This window comes from Gymnoscopelus microlampas (assembly GCF_963454915.1).
Source record: "Gymnoscopelus microlampas genome assembly, chromosome: 12".
NCBI classification, from domain to species: domain Eukaryota; kingdom Metazoa; phylum Chordata; class Actinopteri; order Myctophiformes; family Myctophidae; genus Gymnoscopelus; species Gymnoscopelus microlampas.
In genome coordinates, this window is record NC_139949.1 from 23,709,605 (window position 1) to 23,734,901 (window position 25,297).

Below are 25,297 nucleotides of genomic sequence, written 5' to 3' on the forward strand. Positions count from 1 at the left end.
CTGGCTGTTGGCTGTCACTTTCGCGAAGCCGTGCTGAAAAGGCCATTATTACCCTGTAATTGCGGGAGTCAAACCCAATTAAGCAAATCTGTATGGGGGCAGATGCCTCCTTCGCTTGCTCTCGCTCGCTGTCATTTTGCATCGGTGGCTTGATCTCTGATACAGGACAAACAAGTGACGGCATGAACCCCCTGCTGAGGAGGGCATGTTGGTAATTGAGTTCTTGCTGGTCATTTGCTCCTCCTAAGTGAGCAAGAAGAAAACAGGAAACGGCCGTCTCATCTGCTGGGGCCATGAGAAGAAGTAAAAAGCCTTTCTCAGTGGCATCAAGCGAGGGGGAAAAAAGAGGTGAATGAAAGCCATTTAATCCGCAGGGAATGGAGTGAGGGAAGAGGGGCTTAGGCCTGCTCCCTGGCTCCAGTAGGGTTCCACACAGCAGCGTGGAACCCCGTCTCTGAGACCAAACATCTGCACTCAACAACACACTGCCCCCTGAGCAGAACCCTCTTGTAGGATTTGCAATGCAATTGAGTTGGATAACTGGTAAAGATGAAACTGGTAAACCCAAGAACCGGGCACCTCACTAATTAAAGGCGTGATTTGAAGGAAAGAAAGTTAGTTTTATTAGTTTCGCTGTTCTAGCTGTGATTTGAAAAATAGGAATGTTATGTAAGTAACGTTCTTAACAAGGAACACCTTGGCTATCTGTTGTTACTCATGTGACAAGATACACCGGGAAATTGAAAGGAAATGAGGGGTTTTGCATGTAGGAAGTAGTAAAAGCAGGAATAGTTAAGCTGAGCACTACGGTCTACGGAACGGCTTGCAATTTATTCTAAATATTATTTAGAATATTATTTAAGTGTATTCATATAAGAAATCCTCACAAAATGATGTCAACATGTTGTCAACAAACAAAAATAATTTTAGGATCTCCCTCAGTACAGTCCCAGTTTTATTGTCTCCGCCAGACCGAAAGGCATGGCGAGAGAGTATGTTTTGCTCCCTGTCCGTCTGTCCGTCCGTCCGTGTGTCCGTCCGTCCGTCCGTCCGTTAGCAACTAATCTCCGGTACCGTTGGCCCAGTCGCTGTGAAACTGTGCATGCACACTCCCTGGATGCCAATTCAGAACCTCTGCCCCACATTTTGCGGTTTTAACTATAACTGCACCGATCTGCGTGAAACTTTGCACGCACACTCCCTAGAGGCCAAGGAAAAACATCTGACCTGCATTTTTCACATCTGCTTTTTACAGCGCCACCAGGAGGCCGACATTTGTAAACCGCATTTTTGGATATTATTCCTTCAGATTCTGTCCAAAAATCATGCAAATTGGTACACAGTATCTCCATAGTCATGTGATTCTGATGGATCTGTCCGATATTTCATATTACATTCTAATTGGCTAACAGTGGCTTCCAAAGTCAATTTAGAACAAAATGCCTCAAAACATGAACGCAGCGTGCAATTTCCGTGACATTTTGCACGCACATTCCCACTAGGCCGAGGAAGAAATGCCCCCCTTTTCACATTGGCCTGTTATAGTGCCACTAGCAGGTCTGATTTAGCAAAACACATTATTGGGACAAAATGCCTCAAATCATGAATGCAGTGTCCGATTGAAAGTCCTAAGAAGAAATGGCACCCTTTTCACGTTGCCCTATTATAGCGCCACCAGGAGGCCACAATAACCTACCTGACCTGGCGGAGACTTGTGCTCCGAGGAGCACTTTTTCTAGTTTAATATATTTCCCTGTTTAATTTAAACTTTTGGTATCCTTAAGTAAAATCTATGACAAAAATCCATGACATACCATTTCATTGCTAACACAGCTTTATTGGACCAACTATAAAACAATACTTACAACATACTTACAGTCCCTACAACAACACAAATAACAATAATTATTCTAATCACCCCTGTGGCAGCCCCTTCATGAACGTATGTCGGACTAAGATGGAGGCGGTCGAACAAGCAGCACATTGTCACTTTTCACCCCAGTGGATATCAAGTGAATAAGAGCACTCACCCAGTTGATTTAAATGTGTGTGATCTCACGCCTCTTTCACTCCCCGCTTTGTTGCCTCCAGAATGGACAGGTCATAATGGGTCAGTGGACACACACTCTCTCTGTGTGTGTGTGTGTGTGTGTGTGTGTGTGTGTGTGTGTGTGTGTTGTGTGTTGTGTGTGTGTGTGTGTGTGTTTTCGTGGTAGTGTTTTGGGAGCGGGATGGTGTGGTGAATGTATGGGCGGGTGTTGGGGGGAGGGGAGAGTTGGCAGGGGGCTGTTTTTGAGTTCCACCCTTGTTGAGTGCAAAGATGGTAAGGTGGTTCCTCGCTTTTTAGCCATGCCCAGGCCTGCTTGTTTAGTCACCCCCCCTACGTCTATACTTTCACAATAAGGAGGTACAAGGACTCATGTGGTTATTAACACCACCCCACCCCTATCGCCCACCACTCCCCTGCATCGGCAAGAGGTGCGCGTCTGGGAGTGGTTCCCCTCCCAGACTCCTGCTTGCTTTAACCCCCTTTTAACCCTCTGATAATACTCTGTGCCCGTCTACCAATCTTCACGGGTATTAAGCACATGATCAAACAAGGAAACAAAATGGGCAAAGTAGTGCAGACACAGTGGCTTTGTTTTTTTTATTCCCAGTTGTAATTAATTGACCTTCAGGGTGTGCATAGAGGTTGTTCCAACAACTACGGACCCTGATTTGTCACCTTTCACTTTAGCAGCTAGTAATCCTCCAATGGTGAGGATGAAAGAGGGAAAACCAATTCGGATATTTTAGTAGATGTTCAAAAATGTAGTTTTTGACACCCATTTGAACTTGGTGTATTCACAACAAACCTGTTCATGAAACAAAATGGTAGAAAGAAATACAATACAAATATGCATAAATAGAGCACTGTCTATAAAGCATGTATTTATATGGAAAGTTGTGTATCTTATGTACAATGTAATGGTAAAAAGTATTAATGGCTAGATTGTTGGTCTTTCTCAAAGATACATCTGTGGTGTTTATGATATGAGATTGTTCCTGCCACTGCATTGACTTCCCTTCTTAATAGGTCTTAATCATTGAGTACGTTAATTATCAACTTGTTTTCCATTTGTAAATACCCTGCTTATCATACAATTGTTGCGTCTTGATTCCCCCCCCCCTACCCTCCTCGTAGTGTTCCACCTGTGTCAATCAGGGCATAATGGCAAATGTAGCACTTGGGGGACAATTGAGGGGGCCAACAGTCAGTAATTAACCAGTTCATAAGGCAATCTCTTTAATTATCCCCTTCAGTGGTTGCTGCATTCTCAGAACATCCTGATTACATGCCTATTGACTCTGAATCCTATGACAAAATGTTCCTCACCCAGGTCCTAATGGAGTCTAAAAGAGGAGTCATTTACAAATGGTTTTATTAGGCAGAGTGCCCACACAAACCTTTAAAATGTTACTGGAAAATGCAATTTAACCTGTCATTTGCAAGAGGCTTTCATGCACTTAAGCAGAGGTCATGCTAACAGCAATGTAATTAGCAGCCTACCTTTTACAGACTCTGGCTGATTTGAAAAGCGTTACACCACCTTTCCTTCCATTCAGCATTAATCATTATTTTTCAGGGCACAAATCGTAAGGCTTATGAAAGACAAAATGTCATTCTGCTAGGTACAGCATTGTGTTTGGCCTCTGCATGAGGCTCTTGAGTGGATTTTTTTTGACAGACGTGGTGAGGGTGAAAATCTTTGGGACTTAAATTAAAGCTGCAGTCCGGATTTATTTTTAATGAATAGGTCACACTTCTACTATGAAGCCCATTATAATTCATTCTAAAGTCATGTGAAAGTTAGACCCTAGTGTTCGATTCTCTGTGATTCTACTGTGTATAGTTTATTAAATATCATAGAGGATTAAAAATCACCATATACTTTTTATATTTGGTATAAGTCTCATTGAGAAATCTGTTTTTCAAGAGTGACCTGGGCAGCATGATCACTGTTACAACAATAAACGCAAACAATACAAACAGACAAATACAACTATAACACAGCTGAATGAACACAACATCCAGTTAAAATGCAAGGACTAAAACCAATTTAAAATGCATAAATGGGTACAAAAGGTTTTTAAAATGATTGAAATGAAAATGTGAAAACACTATCATTATCATTAAAAGATTATAATCAAATGAATAATTTCATTCAACAGCTAATCATTCCATGATCCATGCCAAAATCACAGCCCACGACATGGCAATTTAGTAGTTTGCCACACAGAGCCAGAGAATACAGTAAATGTGAGGAAAGTGCAGAAACCCCTCATCGACGCCACCCCACCCCACATTGAGCCACTCAGCGTGACTCTGAATGCACATAACGAAGAAATGGAAAATGGAGGCCAAATTGACCCTTTCACAGCATGATGAGTCCGTTTTTATGGGTACCTGGAGAGGCTGCCCCCCTTCCTATCAATAAAATAATTTAGGAACACATTATACTCCTTTAAAAGGGCCCATTTGTCAGACCAGGTGACTCCTAAAAGACCTTGCGGATTAGAGACGCCCAGCATCAGGTACTTTTAATTCATCAAACAATCGATATGACTTAGACTGCCATTGTGTTTGGAGTGAATATAAAAAATATATATGTCAGTTTTAGACAGTTAAAATGTCTGCATGTGTAAAGTCAGTAATAAATGGATAGGAGTTAAATTATAAATAAAGAAATGGACCATAAGACCAAAACCTTACATCTTGTATTTTTGTTTTGTGTTTTTTTGCCATAGTCACAAAAGCCAATAAACATTGTGATGTTAGGTATTTTTGTGATTTTTAGCTGTAATGTTCACTCTTGGTTCCATGCCATGAAATATGACTGGGCTTGCCATGCATCCAGATAAACTTTATGTGACTAGTAGCCTACTCAGATGACAAGGTGCCTCATGTTAACACCTTGTGTGGTAGGCTATCTGTGCCTACAGTCTTGAAGATCTTGAGTAGGCCTACGAGAGAACTTGAAAGGTAAAAGTTAGTTAGGAAAAACTCATATTTTGTATGTAGACTGACATGACAGCTACAGATATTGAGGGGAGATGAGGTTATATTCAGTGGTATATAATTGGATGAAAACTACAATAATAACAGACAGCCTTTTTATCAATGTGAAGAGTAGGTAAAGGTATACTTGCCATTTTATGCAAGTTATAGTGTTTGGATGTTTCCTGTATATTGTTGCATTTGTAAATTGTGGTGTTTTTTGTTAAAAAAAAAGAATATAAAAACATGCATCCAGTGTTCAGACAAATACAAGTGTTTATATTTGTTTCTTTACAAATTAAAATAAGCAAAACACATTGTACTTTAAACAATTGTTTGCAAAATGTTTAAAAAAAAGGTTCTCAAAACAAGTTGATTTTGTCTTCCGTATAACATCAGTCCTTCACACCGCTGCCTATCTGCTTTCAAGTCCGTCTTGCTTTACTGTCTGTGTGTCTGAGAGTGGAGGCTTGCAGCGGCCACACAAAGCAGTGATTTGGCATGTTAGTGAGTGTGTTGGGGCTAATAAGACAGAGGGGCCACTGTAATGGACAGAATCTGGGCAGAATCACAGCTAGACCTGCCGCAGTAGGGAGTGGGTAATACAACTAATTTCTCCACTGTCTCTGCAACCGCACAGACGGAAATGGGGGTCAACAAAGGTGCAGGCAGCATCAAATGAACAGCTGTTGCCGCTCTCAATCCTGAGGAGCCAAAGAAACATAGCAAAGCCCAAACCACAGCCCCCACCTCCTTTTTGTATAAATGTAGAAGTATGTACGTACAAATTAAGGGCAGGACCTGTGCATATTACTTTCATTTTTCATCTCAGGAACCTCCCTATTGATGGTGGTATACTGTGGAAGCACTCAATGTGGCGGTGTGAAGAGATGTGCATAGGGTTAGTCATAGATTCCTTTTTGGCCAAGGTTATTTGTTGTGATGGAGAAACAATTGGCTATTATAAAGACAGCTCTTGTAGGGAAATAAGACACAAGTGTGTATTGGAAATGCCAGAGATGCGTGTATGAATTGTGAGCCTTTGTGATAAGAAGCCGCCTAGGAATTAATATAGATATTAAGGTATATTTGCCAAGTTCTCAGTGAATTTATTCTCACATTTGTCATTGATTGAATTTCCTCTCAAAGAACAGGTGTGTTTGCTTCTTGTTTACATACATACCAGTGCATTGTTTATTGGAACAATAGACATACATACTGTACACTACCATACACTGTATGGTGCTCGACCATCACTAAACCGTATCCTCATTCTATGGTATTATTACGTGTGGTATTTCTCAGAATTGTATTCTTAAGTTTAGGCCTACATTTAGCCTATACTGTACTTTGACACTTTGTTCAGTTCAAAGTACAACATTTCAAAATGACCTTGTACTCATTCAATTAACCAACTTTCCATACAAATGCTAATTTGTTTGTATAAAGGATTTGACAGAGATGCATTTAAAATGATTTAATTGTATACATTTATATATGAAAGACCTGGAATAGAAACGTAATCCTTGAGTGTTGGAACATCAAGCTCATGAACATCTTGTCTTCCATCTGTCCCAATGCATTTATATAGTACTCTTGGGGATCACGCAAAACTTGTGTCCCTTTTTTTTATCCCAATATGGAGATTTCTGCATCTGTCTATCCCTGCCACTTTTATGCCCTTATATGGAGTTCCGTGTAAGGCTATGTTAACCTCTTTGACGATAACATCTTCAGTGACCAGCAATTCCGACATCCCCATTAAACCAGCAAGGTTTAATTGTCAGTGCACCAGAATAGTCTTCATAATGGGCATGTTACATTTGTGACGCTTACCGTACATTGTGATTTTCAGATCGCTTTGCGGCCTGAAAAGTTTTTCAAACTGCTCAAAATTGCGGGCGGAGCTTACTGGTCAAAGTGATAGATGTGTTCCTCATGAGTCAAGGCACATGTGTAAGCAAGTTTCATGGCTGTCGGCCAAACGAGGCATGACTTAGGCCTGTTTAAAGTTTGCATTTTCAAAAAATTGCTATAGCGCCCCCCCTTCGGCCAATTGGAGTAAGATTGGTTTCAGTGATATTTGGAATGACCCTCTACATTACTGCGAAGTTTCAAAGAATTGTGAGCATGTATGTGTTGAATAATTTTCATAAAATTGCAATATTCATTGGCTCATAAAATATTACAAACTTCTCTTATACTGGGATTTTAGATTTTGGTCCAAAGTTCATGTGTAAAAAGTTTCGTGCAGATTGCTAAAAATCTCAGGAGATCTATAGATTTGAACTATTTTCATATAATTCAAAATGGTGGGAGATCTAAAGGTCAAAAGTCAGAGTTGTTCATGAGTAGACGCATATGTGTGTTAAAGTTTCATGGCGATAGCTTAAACAGGGCATGAGTTTGACTTGTTCAAAGTTGATTCATTGTTATGCCACCCTTTGGCTAATAGTTGTGAGTTTCGTGTCTTAGCCGTTTGGCATAGCCCTCTACCATATTGCCGAGTTTCGTAAAAAGCGACTGCACGGTTAAGCTAGAACTGCAAAAAGTGACGGAAGACGAAAGTGTAATATGAATAAGGGCCCTACGGCCTTGGCCCCTTAATTACTCGTGACCCATGGGTCCGTGACCCAAAAATTGGTCCCTACCCACTGTTTGGGAACCACTGCATTATGTCAATGGGAACAGTCTTTCAGGCCAACACAGACCTGTTTGTTCTACTTATCAATATTATTTGGTTTGTCCAATCCAGTCATGTAGATTCTTTTCTAACAATTTCTCTTGATTGATGATGATTGATGATGAGAGATACTGAAAATATGAAAACTCTTTAGTGCAGTAAATAGCTCTATATTCTGACGGCAATCATTGCTATAGAATGTTTGTTCAGGAACAGGGGTCTCCCTGTCTCTCCAGGTCTTTAGTAAACATATAATGCATGTTCAGGTTGGGATACCAAGGTTATCCAATCAAGAGAGAGAATCCATACAGGATAAACTAGTTAAATTGGAAATGAGCAGAGAAGAAATGAGCAGACAAAGTCAAAGTCAACATCTAGAACTAAACGGGCAGAGTTTGGTAAAGCTTGGTGGGAATCATGGGTAGATCCAGGTCAAACTTATACATCATTGGCCACATCTCCACCTCCAAGTGCATCTTTAAAACACGCGATTAAAGTTTTCCGTATTTGCATATCAAATGTCACAAATGTAACACGCCCATAGATGGAGACTATTCTGACGTGTGGACATTATATATAAACCATGCTAGTGTGTCACCGATGATGGCTCTGTGATATCATAAGCTCACAGAGGTTACCATATATGGAGACTGTTCTGACACGTGGAGTGATGTGCCGAGTGGAAAGTCTGTTGGATCAGAGGATCCCCCAAAAATACACATAATCCGCAAATCGCCATATATGGAGCACCGGATGTCATCAATATTATATGACGTCATAGTACTGACGTCATAGACTGGCCTTGACTCCATATTTGGGCATGCCTCACACAGAGCTCCATATATGGGCATAAAAGTGACAGACAGATACAGAAATCTATATATAGATTTTCATAGTATTGTTACCTACTGTATTTGACCTATTATATTCTTAGTTAGTTTTCTGACTTAATTGTGTTTTATCTACATTGTGTGTTTTGTTACATGCATGTGCATCATGTGACAAAACACCTTGAACCTTGAAATGAAATGTAATTTTAACAATTTTATCCTGACTAAGTAGGAGAACCTGTGTGTTCCCCAGTCACCAATACGATCTATTATTGTCATTGATTCCCAAACTAATCGAGGTAAACAATGTCATTTTAAGAGAGAGAGAGAGGGGGGGGGGGGGGGAGAGAGAGAGAGGGACAGATTTTCTTGGTAGCATTTTTTTTCACCAGCGAGAGAGTAAATGGGATGAGAGAGAGAGAGACTGGGACATAAATGCACATGCCATCTACGGCTGAGATGCATTAAAGCTTCCCCATCAGGAGGAGCAATGGATTAAAGGCCGCTGAGGCCCCACAGTTTGCCAGTCAATGTTCTTTGGCTTCCCCCCCTCCCCATCTCCTGCCTCCTCCCTCTATTGTTCCCTTCCTGCTGGAAGAAGTTGATTTGCTGTCAATTGCTATCTTGGCTGGCAGCATTAATGCACGCCCACAAAAGGATGACACATGGCATTATCACCTCACTCCCTTTCAAATTAGAGCCTGGCGCTGCCTCTGCACAGCTTGTGACTGGTTAACACTATCAGCTATTTGTAGGGATTGTTTCCTAATATGCGGCATCTAAAGATTTCATCAGGCATTTGATGACGGAAATAAACCACTGCCCACAGGGAAATTGGACTGATTAATGGAATTATGTGTTGGTGGGGAGTCAATACAGGCAGCAGACGCTCACGTGGGGATGAACCCACAGCTGTCCATCATGGACAACACTGCAGTGGCTGGCAATGCGACCTGGCCAGTCTGGCACTGTAGCATCGCCGGCAAATAACACATTCACCCTCTAAACAAGGGCCGAGTTGTGTGTCTCCCAGAAAAGCCAGGGATTAAGGCTTGGGTTGCTCACTGTGGCTGCATGCAGTGCAGTCTACAGTACTGGTCCATGTGGGCCCTGTTGGATACAGATGTTTTAATACTATGCCATGCATCAAGCAGAGAAAGCTAAAGCTTGCAAGGTGGGAGATGAACAGCATTAAGACAAACTGCCTTGCTTCTTACTTGTTTCTGCTCTTATTTCAACCCCAATTCCGGCTTGTCTCAACAGTCTTAGCCAGTTAAGTGCTGTCATCGAGGAGTCCATTGGACAGCCTCCTCCATGGCCCAATTAATTACATGAATGCCAGCTATTTAGTAGCTAAAAATGTCAAATACATAATGGTCTCCTGGTCTCTGTCATCTCAGACAGTCGTCCATATAAAATAACAATATTACCAACATTTTGAATAGCATCAGACACCCCTACATGCCATACCATACTGTATCAGCTCGACGGGTCTTTCCCCCTGAGATAAGTATGGTAAACATGACCACAGTTGTTATTTCTGATTAACTGATGAGCATTTGGAGCACATACTGTATACTATTCTTTAATGTTCTTATTTCATAGTATTCTAAGATATCCCAAGCCTCATTTGCAAAACATTGCCTATTTAACAATTTTAAAGTGTATTTTACAGTTTTAATTTCCATAATACGCTGATAAATGGAAAATTATTGACCCATTAGGGTGTACAAAATGGCCACGCTTATGCTAATTTAGATTTATTCATTAGCCGTTTCATTTTCTCATGTTTGTTTCATCTCCATCTGTTTTCTGCAGCAATCCCCCAACTAAGATGCAAATGACTACAATTAGATTGAAGAGCTGTTGTTTTTTCCAACAACTGGTAATAATGTGTGAAGGAAGGCAGTTGCTCACTCGTAGCCACAATGCAAGAATAGTTTATGAAGGCTTACCAACATTTTGACATGACAAGTCTTTCCTGTAGAGATATATTTTAACATGATTTAAAATATTCAAACTATTCATGTGGATTTAATGGTTGGTGGCTTTGATTAATCTGGCAAACTACATTGTGGACACAAATTAAAATAAGGTATCTGGTTGTTTAGCCCAAAAGGGTTTTAAGGACTGTGTGTAGTCATGACAGAGGGATGTTTGGGGTTTTGGTATCTTTGAGGAAGATTTCACCTGTTTCCATTGCACAGAATTTGATAAACATTGTTCGCAACATTTAAACAATTTTGGGAATAATATTTTTTGTACGTTAGTTTGAACTATTTTTGCTCACCTGAATACAATTCAACGTCTGACAGCAATGCTTTGCCATTTCCTATATTCAGTCCACAATTTGTAGTAATAGTAAGTTCTCACAACTACTGTAAGTAACATGTTTGACCATTAGAAAGTTGTGTCCAATAATAGTGGTAGCTTATGTCTATTAAAGGTAGGGTAAGTGATATATTTAGTTGAAATAAGTGTTAGATAGCTCCATATTATGAGAGCACTCATTAATATAGAATTAATTTCAGAATTTCAGGTGGGTTGCAAATCATCAGGAAAGAGTACCCACATCAACTTCAATTTGATAGTGTTCCAGTTCCAATTTTGTGTGGTCATTTCTTTGTGTAATCACTTACAATTTCACTTGCTTAATCTGTACCCTGTGCGAGTTCTTTCTCTTGATTAGATAAAATTGGTATCCCGACCTGAAAATGCATTTTCTGCTTACTAACAAGCTGTTACTGAACGAACATGGTGATGAAATGATTACAATCAGAATATAATGATTAAACCCTTTTCTTTTCTTTTTTGTTTTACCCCTTTTCCCTTTATTCCAATTGATTACTCCCCACACACACTTGTGTGTTGTCACTGCTGTAGTAGCCTACTGACTCTACTGCCAGTGAGGAGCCCCCACCGGGAGGACGTAGAACTTTCCTCCTACTCCTCCCGCTCCAACACTCCCTGCTGACAGGTGGAAGCCTGTAGGAATACATGCAGTGGTATCACCCTCCCCGCCCGGCTTACCGCCAATTGTGTTCATATAGACGCTCGATAAAGCCGGATGCATCACGGTGGATTCGAACCCACAACCTCAGTGGTGGTGGGCAGGCACTCTACCACTGCGCCACCCGAGCGCATGTTTAAACATTTTAACAAACAAACGTTTTGTTTTAACCAAGAGATATCCCTACCCTACCTTTAAATACTTGAGTAGCGTGATCCTATGACAGACACACAATGAAGCATAGAAAATACTGTGAATCCCAAGTGTTCTGGAACCAGCTTTATTCAAAGAATACCTAGGTAATTTGTCAACACAGAAGGTACAGTAACTTTGTGTGTATGCCTTTGTAAACACTGTCAAATTGCAGTCATTAGAATAATTGTTAGCTGCTGCCATCAGAATTAGTCCATAATTTGTGCTTTAAACAACGCCTAAAGCACTATGGAACCACACTCTCAGAGTTATGGGGCCATGGCCTAATGCATACCAAACTAGGGGTCCTTGAAATTAAAAAGTTTGAGACCACTGCAGTAGGATAACTCATTAGATTTAGAATGTGCACACTTCAATTGAAGCCATGAATTACGTAGTTTGGCACAAAGTTACCATGTTCCACAGCATAAAATGACCATGTGAACCATGCTGAGTAGCTGAACTCTATCAACTGAGCTCAAAGCTTCAGCAAGAGTGCCCTCTAGTGTATTTTCAATGTACAATCTATCTGAATTATGCACTGCACAGTCTTCAGGCTGGGCAATTTGTAATGTCAGTTACTCTGTTATTGTTCCGCTGAATATTTTTTGAGCTGATTGAAAGGACCAAATTAGTACATCAAGATGTGTAGACAATAACAAAGGCTCACTGCTCAGTCTCAAGAAATAGACTACCCGAACCACTTCCCTATAGCAAGTAGTATTGTTTATGTACATGCTACTCTGAAAACCATGAATAGAGATCAGTGCATACAGAACAGATATTTTGTTAAATGTTTGTTTGGAGAAGCTATTTCATACTGGGACTTGTACGGAATGTACAATAAATGTTCAAAACTTTGTTAAACCAGTCATTCTCAACCCTTTTCATTTCACGGACCCCAATTTGATATGCATGATATAAGGCCATGGACCTCCCATTAGATTTAGTCTCTGGGACCCTAAGTAAGTTGTCTGTTTTAACAGTTTTGGACTTATCATGAATTTATCTTCACTCTATTCTATCATTATTCTGCGATTGTGGTAACAACAGCCACAATATGCAACTGGACCATGACAGGAACTGTAGCCTACTGTACAGTCGGTGTAGTAAACATAGTGGTAACCCCCCCCCCCACCCCCACACAAACATAAAATAAATAATAATCATTATTCATTAATCATAATAATATATAAAAAATGCTATGAATTCCAGTTGCATGCAACATAGATTTACCAGGCTTTAGTATTTGGAATTCATGATTTGCACTTGACTATCTCTGACTTGGACCGCTATTGTGTATTCTAAGTATTGTGCATGTTTCTACCACAATTCACTTTAGTACTTGGCATCATCTTGCAGGGGAAATGTTTGTAATGATGCATGATTTGTTTTCTAGAAGTTATGGCACAATAAAGAGTTTGGACATGCGATTGGATTGACTTGGAGTGGAACTTGAGTGCTAGAGACTTGGGATTCAACTTTGACTTGACGTAGGGTGACTTGGGCTTGGAGACTTGACTACAACTTTGCAATTTGACAATCATTTTTGATAAGCCACACAGCACTGTCACTGTGAAGCAGGTAAAGGGCCCTCTTGTGGAAGAAGCATGAATACCACTGTAACTCAATGCCACTTTACACAAGCAAGAGCATGTGTTCGTTTTTCGTAAAACCAGAGCGGTCAGGTCTGGTATTATCAATCAACCATACAAGATGCAAGACAAATGCACAAATTGAAAACAAAGACCGGCCAATTAGGCATCAGTTTAAGAAGAAAAAAAACGTCAGGGCATAAGATATCCTTGATGTGCTACAGTTAAATCCCCTTAGTCAAGGCTTCTCTACAGTGATCTGATTATCTGCAGATCCGGCTGACATAGAGGTCGACCTCTCAAGTCTGGAAACAGCTAGACCTTTCACCTATTAAGCCCCAGTACCGACCAAACATACGCTGGCACACATACATATACACATGTGTGTGTGTATACACACACACAGGCGACACAATGATTTAATTTCATTTAATCATTTCTCCACAACTTTGCAGCAGGATACAAATGGGTGTTCATTTCCTCATGGGGGTAGAGGGGGGAACCCAACTCGGCCATTTGTCTAATCTGGAATTAATGGTGAAAATCTTCAGGGAGGACAGAGAATGGAATTCTGGGCAGAGCCGCCAGGTGCTCTGAAAGTGTGTGTGTGTTGGGGGCTAGCTAATCACATCATATTTGTTCCTCCCCGTTTCATCTCCCTCATAAGATTAGTTTGTCATGTGCTCCACTGATTGTCACTTGCTGGCAACATATGTCACATATATACACACTTGGCCTGCTTGACAGGGAATATAAAAGGGAGGTTTTGTTTTGTGGTCGTTAAATTGTCTAAAACAAAGGAATAATAATCACCCTGTAGCCCTGGGTGTATCGTGTCCATGCTTTTCCTTTTGTTATTTTTAGCCGTTAAATTAATCCCTTTTCCAATAGCCAGTCTATAATGAGATTTCACATAGAGCTTCTGTCAGGGCTTTTGCAATGAAAACAACACTGCTGACTCAGGTTGACAATGAGTGATGTAGAATGGTTTAATCTAAAAGAAATTGACTGAACATCAAATATTAATCAATATCTAGGGGGGGGGGGGCACATTATGAATACATCAATACAAAAATGCAAATAAATAAAAGATTAGTGTGAACCACCCAATTCACAACAGCTCTGTCATTCTGTACTAAGCAAAGAGTGAAGTTTAACTCGTTGCATCGGTGTGTTCAGTGGGTGAATAGTAGACTGGTACAGGTGTGTTCAGTGGGTGAATAGTAGATGGTACAGGTGTGTTCAGTGGGTGAATAGTAGATGGTACAGGTGTGTTCAGTGGGTGAATAGTAGATGGTACAGGTGTGTTCAGTGGGTGAATAGTAGACTGGTACAGGTGTGTTCTGTGGGTGAATAGTAGACTGGTACAGGTGTGTTCTGTGGGTGAATAGTAGATGGTACAGGTGTGTTCAGTGGGTGAATAGTAGAATGGTACAGGTGTGTTCAGTGGGTGAATAGTAGATGGTACAGGTGTGTTCAGTGGGTGAATAGTAGATGGTACAGGTGTGTTCAGTGGGTGAATAGTAGATGGTACAGGTGTGTTCAGTGGGTGAATAGTAGATGGTACAGGTGTGTTCAGTGGGTGAATAGTAGACTGGTACAGGTGTGTTCTGTGGGTGAATAGTAGATGGTACAGGTGTGTTCAGTGGGTGAATAGTAGAATGGTACAGGTGTGTTCAGTGGGTGAATAGTAGATGGTACAGGTGTGTTCAGTGGGTGAATAGTAGATGGTACAGGTGTGTTCAGTGGGTGAATAGTAGACTGGTACAGGTGTGTTCAGTGGGTGAATAGTAGACTAGTACAGGTGTGTTCAGTGGGTGAATAGTAGATGGTACAGGTGTGTTCAGTGGGTGAATAGTAGATGGTACAGGTGTGTTCAGTGGGTGAATAGTAGACTAGTACAGGTGTGTTCAGTGCGTGAATAATAGATGGTACAGGTGTGTTCAGTGGGTGAATAGTAGATGGCACAGGTGTGTTCAGTGGGTGAATAGTAGACTGGTACAGGTGCATCCAGTGGGTGAATAGTAGACGGTACAGGTACGATATGTTCAGTGGGTGAAATTTCAATGATCTTGGACTGATCCTTCAAAAATAGCTGAAATTGTATTTTGACAGTATGTTACTTCCATATCTTGCTGTATTTCTTAGTGAAACAGGAACTGTGTGCCATGCCTACTAGGAGTGTACATGCAAAGTTTCCCGCCGATTGGTCCAGCAGTGCTTGTAGCACGTTGTGCAAAACGGGCCCTTCCAGCAAACTTGGAAAGCCAATCGTAGTCAATCGGAATAGAATCCGAACAATCTGGCACATACATCTTGATCATATGACTACAGAGATAATGTGTACCAATTTGGTGAGGTTTGGACAAAATCGGTAGGAGTAGTAGCAAAAACAAATTTGCAAAGAAAACGCAACGGTAATCTTGTCAGGTGGAAAAGGTTGTGACTTATATGGCGGGGGGGGGGGGGGGGTGGGGGGGTTACCTAATGATCCAAGGAATCCAATGGGAACATATTTTTGATTGTATGACCTACTGTTCAAGAGTTAAAGGCTTAAGTGTGAATCGGCCTGTTATAGCGCCACCATGAGGCCGACTTGAAAAATAGAGTGGCATTTCTTCCTCGGCCTAGTGGGAATGTGCACGCGAAGGTTGACAGCAATCAGACGCTGCATGCATGATTTGAGGCATTTTGTTAAAAACGGGCCACTCCTGCAAACCTTAGAAGCCAATCCTGATTTAATTCTTGGGGGTTATATTTCAAACATTATAGCCAAATCGGATCAATTTATTAATAATAATGATCATAATAATAATAGCTTGAATTTGAACCCAAGGACGCTTTACATCAAAAATTATGAACAAACAAGCACACAAAAACAACAAACAACTATTTGCCATAAGCCTGAGAGAATAGGTGTCTTTTCAAGGCAGCCTTAAAAGAGTCCAGTGTTGGAGCATGGGGAATCTCCATTAGGAGAGAGTTCCACAGGGTGGGAGCTGCCACACTGAAGGCTCTGTCCGTCTAGGTTGGCTTGTTTGTTTGGGGAATAGAGAGAAGGTCCAAGTCTGTGGACCACAGGTTACGTGACAGAGTACGTTTATGGAGGAGGCCTGAGAGGTACTGTGGAGCCAGCCCATGAGACGAATTCACCAGTTGACATAGGCTACCATGTAAAAGGCCATGTATGACATAAAACGCAGTACACAGGGATTGGAGCTCCTACCTGGTCACTGGAAGGCATTTTCTAGATCAGAATGGCTTGGTTTCATTCTTGGGAGGTTATGTTTTAAACAGTATAGCCCAGTCAGACCAATGTACCAGTGGTTATATCTGTAAAAGCCAAGGCCATTTATGCCATACGAAGCAGTTTTCCTCCTGACAAAAAGTGATGCTCCTACTTAGTAACCGAAAGCTTGTTTCTGCCTCAAAATGATGTCATTACATTCTTGATGGTTGTATTTCAAATAGTATAGCCCAATCAGACAAATACGCCAGTGGACATATGCCTTTAAAAGGCCACATAAGGCGCTGGGGGCATGTTCTCTCCTCCGCGTCATTAGTGCCCATACCCTAGGTGGGGTTGGCGAAAGGGCCTTTCTGTGTGGAGTTTGCATGTTCTCCCCGTGTTCCCTAGGGTAGGTACCCTCATCAAAAACATGCAGTAATCCTGGTCTCTATACTGCCTCCCCCTGGTCAGCAGGGGCGCCTGATGGAGGAGAAAGGAACTGGTTGTACACGCTACGTCCTACCGGGGAAACCCCCCCTCCTGTCAGGTGATAAGTAGCGGCCTGCTCACTCCTCATGCATTGAAGGAAGCATGAGCTCAGTTGATTGATTTTTTTTTAATGGCCTGGTTTCATTCCTGGGGTTATATTTCAAACATTATAGCCTAATAAAATCAATTTATTAGAGGGCATACCTGTAAAAGGCCATATATGCCATATAGCAGTATTTATCCTGCCAAAAGGTTATTGCTAGCCTGGTAAACCCTCCCTCCGGAAATCTCATTTCCATTTGATTCCAGGATGAGTCTGGCATGATTTCCCATTGTGGGAAATTGTTTCTAGCGGAATTACCAGCAAACCGAGCCTATCAGCGTCGTCGCACATCGTTCTGTGATTGACAGCGACAGTTGGCCAATCAGGTGGCGAGTTCGAGTGAGCCCGAATGAAGCCGAGTGCAGCCTGAGTGCCGCCGACAAAAGACGAACGGCAGCCATTGTTGTTGTCCGAGTGCCTTCACTTCTTAGTTTCGTTCTTAAAACGGTCTCAAACTTCTTTTTTGAGGCACGGAATTTACTATTAAGATATCGTTTGGATAGAATTTAGTTGTTTAACTTCATATATGTGGTCAATTAATCATGACAGAGCCTATTTAAAAATATATTTTTTTATACATGCCCATATATGGACGAAAGGGGGATAGACAAAGCCTCATGTAGGCCGACCCCCTGGGTCTGGCAAACAACTTACATAGCCCAATCACACCAATATACCTGGTAGTGGTTATACATGTGAAAGGCCATTATGCCTTATAAAGCAGTTTTCCTCCTGCCAGAAAGTGATTGCAGCTCCTATACCTAGTCACTGGAAGATCATTTATGCACCAGAATGGCTTGGATTTATTCTTGAGGTTCGGCGCGTAGTTAGCCTGGTAAACCCTCCCTCCGGAAATCTCATTTCCATTTGATTTCAGGAGTGAAATAAGATCTGCATCTGGCTCTCCGACAACAAACTCTCATTACACCTGGGTAAAACACCTGGGTAAAACTGAATCGATCCTCTTTGGGTCCAACCCTAACCTTAGCAAGGCTGAGAGTTTCACGATCAAAGTGGGTGAAAATGTTATCACAAGAAAGGAGGAAATTACCTACCTGGGTTCCATCTTGGAGGCAAACCTCTCCGGTGACAAAAACGCTGAAAAAACGATCAAAAAGGTCCACAAAATAACACGGAGGATGTGGAGGATTGATCGCAAAGTCAGTAAGAATACTCTGAAGATTCTTGTAGGGGCCCTCATACAAGGTCATTATGATTATGCATGCACTTCATGGTATCACAACACCTCCAAGGCCTTAAAAACAAGGCTCCAAACATCTCAAAACAAACTCGTAAGGCTACTTCTTGGCCTCAATTACAAAACCCATCTAACCCATGCCCATTTTGCTAGGATTGGATGGCTTAGGGTTGAGGACAGAGTACAGCAACTTGCTATGGGCCTGGTCTTCAAGATACACCACAACATTGGGATCCCCCTGTATTTGTCAAAATACTTCCAAAATGTTAATCAAGTCCATGATCATAACACCAGAGGCAGCTCCACAAACCATGTTCAACCCAGATTTGGCACAACAAAGGGAATGAACTCGTTCTCATGCTATTCGTCAAAAATGTGGAATGCCCTACCAAAAGGAGTAAAGGCGTGTAAAACCCTACTCACTTTCAAAAATGCCCTAAAGATACACCTTCAGGAGGCTGCATTTCAAAAATGGCCCCTGTCCAAGTCCTAACCTACCCCATGTCCTAACCTAACCTACCCCCCCCCCCCCCTCTCTCTTTCTTCTTTTGTACATATTTTTCACTCTTCATACCAGTAACCTGTAAACTGATTGTATGACATTCTGTATAGTAGTGTGGTGTGTATATCTGTCTGTCTCTTATATGTCATCATGATTTGTGTATATGGGGATCTCATCTTAAACAAGCTAAGTGCTTAATGAGCTATCCAGTTTAGTAGACCTTGTATTGCGAATTTGTACTTCCATGTACTGTTATGTACTGTCATGTACTGTTCTCATGTCTTACTGTAACCCCTGGGTAATTTCCCCAGCGTTATTATGTGCCTAATTCAAAACCTTAGAATTAGACAGTCAATGTAATATGTCAACAGGTCTGTAAAAGCTAGTACCACTTTAAGAGATCAGTCTAACCTTGTGGTTCAGACTGTGTTCCGTTTAACTACCTCTGATTGGTCTCTATGATGGTCCATCACTTTCAAAGCATATGATTGGTTGGGGGGCGGGACGAGTAGAGATGTGTTTGTGCTTAACCAAGTTTTGGGGAAGTTTTGTGTGTGTCTGAGGAACGCACATTGTGTATTAAAGAAAACGGGAGTTTTGCAAGACAATTGTACCACTGTTGTTTAAGTGATGAATGAGTATATTCATCTTTAGTGACGGAGTGTAATAATTGTCCAGTGTGGAGTGAATTTGAGTCCTGGGTCAGCTTTATTGCAGTAAGCAGACGTCGAGAGTTCCACTGTTTGTTAGCTTCATAGCGGCGTTAACGTTTGAGTGGAGCAGCAACAACGTGAACGTTTGGAATATAAAGTACTTTCGGACACTGTGTTCGGTCGGGAGACCTAGACTCGTCTACAGAGACCCAGATTAGTGCCACTGCGACCAGGAAAGCTGGGTGCACTTCTGGCGTCGTGGGAAAGACCAGTCATCTTGTCCACTGAAACGTGCTGTGTATGGAACGGCCGTACTAGACACTGAACGTTTATCATATCGTTGGGTGAGTAACCCTGTGACACTCGGGCTCACGTGAGTGAAGAGGCTTCTCCACTCTGGTCGCACACCAGCGTCAATCAGGCCTGCAACGGGGTTATTTTGTTAATGTTTATGCCGGCTTTTTATTTGTTTATTTCATGAGTGGGCCCACTACTGTACAAGGTATATTTGTGATGGTTTAAGTTCATTTGCATCCTTTCTGTGAATGGGAGTGTATAATTAGGACTTTTGGGAAAGCCTTTATTTAATTTATATCTAAAAAAGGGTACTTACATAAAGTGTTTAAAGGTATAAATAAGGTGATATATTATTTCTTCAGGTAGAATTAAAAGGTTTGTTTATTTCATAATTTACTGTGCCAAGAGCCAAGTTAAACTAGTAATTCATTGTATTCTTTAGGTTACTCAGGTTATGTGAAAGGTGTAAGGTCTATTAGGGTTTTGGCCTACTAAGGTACATTTTAAAGGGCAATTTAATGCTCTAGGTTTACATGGTTGACAGTACCGTGCCACTGCACTGTTTATAGTTAGTTCATACCATATGTTTTTGCACTATTTCCTAGAGGTATAAATAAGAGTGGTATTTGGGTTGATTGTTTCTTATTGTGGCTCCTAATAGGGACAGTAAGGGACAGAGATATCAACTTGGTGGTTATTTACCTTACAAGGTTTTGTTTGTGTTTTAAGAGAAACCCTACAAGGGCTGTTTTGGTCATTTATATATTTGTTTGCTTAATGGTGAATAAATACCCATGTTATACAACCCACTTTGTTGTCTTTTTGAAAGTAGATTCAAAGTCAGGGGTAAAATACTAGTCACATCTTATAATCAATACTATAAGTTTATAGTTGCATGTTTAAGAGTTACAAGTCAGAACTCAGGCACTGTCTGTTAAGGTCATCAGCACCAAGGCAGCGTTACATAAATGGAGGCACCGCTGAGATCATTGATTTATTCTGTGACTTGCATTTAACAGTACCCCAGAAATAAGTTTAAAAGTAAACTGTCCCCATCTTTTTCTCAAAATGGCCCGCCCCGTAGACCCCCAGTTAATCACAGAATTAGTTGCTTGGTGCAACGAAGTTGGAATAAATCCAGCCTATTCCTTTGCTTTAAGTGGCATGCCAAAAGACACGGACATTGCCGATGTTGAGAGCACGGCTGAAACTGTCAAAGCTTTTGGAAGAGTACGAGTAAGAGACAATAAGTTCATGTCTCATCTGGACAGTGAAGTAATGCTATGCGAATGTCGCTGCCTTGTTGACCCTGCTGTGGCTCCCCTTGAATTGACTCCCCTGGCTGGTGGAACTGCCTGGAAGGTAACAATAGTACCAACTGGCCCAGCCCCAGAGGATGAGTTCACAAGCAAACTAAGGAAACTATTGGAAACCGAAGGCAAGACATTTGATGATGTTCAAGCTCTCCTCACTCAGGGACCCCCAATCCAGCAAGAGGATTCACCAGCCTCTATTATTCGAGCTGTTGGAGACTTGCTGGCCAAAACTATGCGTCCTACACCAGATAACAATGCGTTCAGGCGCTTGCGGGTCTACTCAGGTGTAGTCCCCACACCAGCCGGCGAAGAGTCTCATGATAACTGGCTGGAGCAAGCCAAGCTAATGACAGAGGAATGTGACTGCTCTGATAAAGAAAAACGCAAACGCATAGTGGAGAGCTTGAAAGGCCCAGCCCTAGAGATTATTCAAGCAGTAAGATACAATGACCCTGGAGCTGGTGCTGAAGAGTATTTGGACGCTTTGGAGAACGCATTTGGGACCTCGGAAACAGGTGAAGACCTCTATTTCACCTTTAGGTCCATGAGGCAAAGACCCACAGAGAGACTTTCAGAATTCCTGAGAAGATTGGAGAACCAGCTCACTAAAGTTGTACAGAAAGGTGGCCTAGCTCGCAGCCAGCGGGACCGTGCCAGGCTGGAGCAGCTTCTCCGAGGTGCGGTTGAATCAGACATCATGCTCCTCAAGTTGCGGCTTAGGGAACGGAAAGGCAACCCTCCCACATTCATGCAACTGTTGAATGAAATTCGTGGGGAGGAAGACCATGAGGCTGCTCGACAAAGTTTGAATTCTACGGTACGCCAGGTTCGTGCATCTGATGGCGTTAAAGTTAAGCCTTCTGAGATGGATGACATGAAAGGTCAAATAAAAGAACTTCAGTCCTTAGTTTTACAGCTGACAGTGGGAGGACAGGAGTCCCCCAATCTAAGCACAGAGCCTACTACAACCAAGAGAAGCAGGGATGCTGAGCATCAAGATGATTCTGAGGTTGAAGCATTGAGAAGGCAAGTAACAAGCCTGCAGAGCCAAATCAGTGTACTGACAGTAACCAACAGCACAATGGCTACACCTAATGAAGGAAAAACAAGGAGCTACCGGTTTGACAAACCTGCACCTAAAGAAGGACCAAAATCGCCTAGAGGAGGAGAGGCGTTTTACTGCTACCGATGTGGAGAGGAGGGTCACATAGCCACAAACTGTGGGGCTCCAGAGAATCCCCAAAAGGTGATCAGGAAACTGCTACAATCAATGCAAAGGCTCAAACACAACCAGAAAGGGTCTGCAACCGAAAAGGAGGGGACTGGATCTGTCAAAAAGAGCAACCTTGAGACTCCGGGGACAGTCAGTTTCCCCCCTGGTCTAATAGGCGAGTCCTCATTTGGAACAGTGAAAATTGAGGGAAATCAGTGCACTGCTCTGATGGACAGTGGCTCCAACGTTTCTATAATCTTTGAGGGCTGGTATGCACAACACCTGTCACACATTCCCATTCACCCTATTTCCAACTTGGGCCTGTGGGGCCTGAGCCAGTCAAGCTACCCATACAGGGGCTTTGTGGCAGTGGAGGTGGTTTTTCTCGATGATGATGGCCAGAGTGCCCCAAAACTAGTGTTGGCATTGGTGTGCCCTGAAGCCAATGGACCTGAACAGGTTCCTGTCATCATTGGAACCAATGCCAGGTCATACACACACGAGCCTAAAGTCATGCACGCTGCCGCCAGAGGAGAGACAGCACAGGCATGGCGCGTGAGTGCACACGCACCTGAAGACCCAGTGGCCGTAATAAAGTGGGCAGGCCCAGGTCCACTTACCATTTCCCCTGGAACTGAACGCCATGCTATGTGCAGAGTGACTACCAAAATGTCACTTCGGGGCAATGTTCTCCTGATAGAGACCCCATTTAGCGGCGCACTCCCGGCTGGAGTCTTAATGCCGCCATGTGTCCTGCTACCCTGGGAGATGGATGTGAACCGTTTCTCAGTGGTTCTTAGGAATGAATCCTTGAAGTCAAAGTCCCTTCCAAAGGGAACAGTCATTGCACATGTTCACAAAGCTGACATAGCCACCGAAGTTAAACTAGACAAAACCCCTCTAAAATCCATTGACCCCACACTCTTTAATTTTGGCAGTTCCCCTATTCCGGCAATGTGGAAAGAGAGGTTGGCAGACAAGCTGTCCGAAAAGCCTGGAGTTTTCTCACTGGAGGAGTGGGATGTCGGGTTGGCCAAAGAGGTTGAGCATAATATTCGGCTTAGTGACTCTCGTCCTTTCCGAGAGCGCGTCCGCCGTCTGGCACCAGCCGAAATTGACGATGTCCGCCGACATCTGCTGGAGCTCCTCGCCACTGGCATCATCAAGGAGTCACGCAGCCCCTATGCCTCCCCCATAGTAATAGCCCGAAAGAAAAATGGCAAGATCCGAATGTGCATTGATTATCGCACTCTCAATTCCCGTACCATACCTGACCAATACACTCTACCTCGAATTGACGACGCCTTAGCCTGTCTCACAGGTTGCAAATGGTTCTCTGTGCTGGACCTCCGTAGTGGATACTATCAAATCGCCATGTCAGAAGAAGACAAAGAGAAAACGGCATTCATATGTCCACTTGGATTCTACCAGTTCGAGCGCATGCCTCAAGGCATAACCGGAGCCCCCGCCACTTTTCAGAGGCTTATGGAAAGGGCGGTGGGGGACATGAACCTTCTGCAGTGTCTCGTCTACCTCGATGACATCATCGTGTTTGGAAGAACATTAGAGGAACACGAAGAGCGCCTGTTAAAGGTCCTTGACCGCTTAGAAGAGTATGGCCTCAAGCTTTCAATTGACAAATGTCAGTTTTGCCAACCCCAAGTAAAATATGTGGGACACATAGTGTCTGAAGCCGGGATAGCCACCGACCCCGATAAAGTAGCAGCGGTGGCGCAGTGGAAGCCGCCTACCAACCTTAAGAGTTTACAATCCTATCTGGGGTTCTGTGGCTACTACAGGAAGTTCATAGAGGGATACTCCTCTATAGTCCGCCCACTAACCGAATTGACTAAAGGCTATCCACCAGTGCAGCGAGGAAGGAAAGCATCTAAAGCCAAATCTGAATACTTCCAGGTTTCTGAGCCGTTTGGAAAGCGCTGGACACCTGCCTGCACTGAAGCCTTCCAAAAGATAATGCATAGCCTTACTCATGCCCCAGTACTTGCCTTTGCAGATCCCTACAAACCCTACATCCTCCACGTCGATGCTAGCTTGGATGGTCTTGGGGCTGTACTGAACCAGGAATACCCGGAGGGGTTACGACCCGTAGCTTTCGCCAGCCGGAAGCTAAGCCAAGCTGAACGCAACTACCCTATACACCAACTAGAGTTTCTCTCCTTGAAGTGGGCAGTTGTGGATAAATTTCACGACTACCTTTACGGGGCCAGATTCAGTGTGAGAACGGACAACAACCCGGTCACATATGTACTGTCTTCAGCGAAGTTAAATGCTGCCGGGCATCGGTGGTTGGCAGCTCTCACCACTTATGATTTCGACATTATCTACAAGCCTGGCCGAGACAACGTGGATGCTGATTGGTTGTCCAGAAATGCCATGGACACTGAAGAAGGTTGGAAGCACATACCATTGGCTGGTGTCAAAGCCATCTGTAGGCAGACACGCATCTCTCATTCTCCAAACTATCCCAACCGGCTGATAGATCAGCTTGGAGCTTCGCCGGATGCTATTCCGGAGGCTTACGCCTTTCCCAGCCAGTTGGTGCAAAGTCCTTTGGAGCTCCTGAGTCAGGACCAACTACGAAAAGCCCAGGACATAGATCCTGTCATTGGCGTGGCCAAACAGGGCTTAAAGAAGGGAACATGGCCTCCAACCACAAGAAGTAAAGATCCAGATGTTTCGCTATTGGCCCGGGAAGCGCCCAAACTGGTAGTGAAAAGTGGGCTGTTGTACAGGAGGATCATGAGACCATCTGGAATCGAAGCACTACAGTTTGTCCTACCAAGTGACTACAGACTCACTGTTCTCAAGTCCCTGCATGACGATGCAGGTCATCTGGGAGTGGAGAGGATCACTGCCCTTACAAAAGACAGATTCTATTGGCCCAGAATGGCTTCAGACATTGTGCAGTACATAAAGACTTGTGGTAGA